This window comes from Penaeus monodon, chromosome 32 (genome assembly GCF_015228065.2).
Source record: "Penaeus monodon isolate SGIC_2016 chromosome 32, NSTDA_Pmon_1, whole genome shotgun sequence".
Taxonomy (NCBI): domain Eukaryota; kingdom Metazoa; phylum Arthropoda; class Malacostraca; order Decapoda; family Penaeidae; genus Penaeus; species Penaeus monodon.
This window is the reverse complement of record NC_051417.1, coordinates 33,831,020-33,831,241: the sequence shown is the minus strand read 5'-3', so window position 1 is coordinate 33,831,241 and position 222 is coordinate 33,831,020. Positions and strand designations below refer to the sequence as shown.

General features: G+C 34.2%; 1 protein-coding gene across 1 annotated transcript in view; it reads right to left on the bottom strand.

The window, feature by feature from the left end:
• LOC119593829 (RNA-binding protein 28-like) overlaps positions 1–222 on the bottom strand; it is a 7,007-nt gene that overhangs the window by 1,197 nt on the left and 5,588 nt on the right. The window lies entirely within an intron of this gene.

Below are 222 nucleotides of genomic sequence, written 5' to 3'. Positions count from 1 at the left end.
TAAAAAAATGAGAGAAAGCACTGTCTTTGCCCTGGATAGGATTCAAGACTTTAAGAAGAGATAATAATTTTCAGTACTTTTGTTATGTGGATACAACATGCTAGACATCTGATCAAACTTTTGATTTCCTTCACTAATGTGTTAACTTCATTTACTCTGTATCTCTTATGGTGCAACAGCTACTAAAGCAAGGAGACACTGTATGATAAGGTTAGGTCTGAT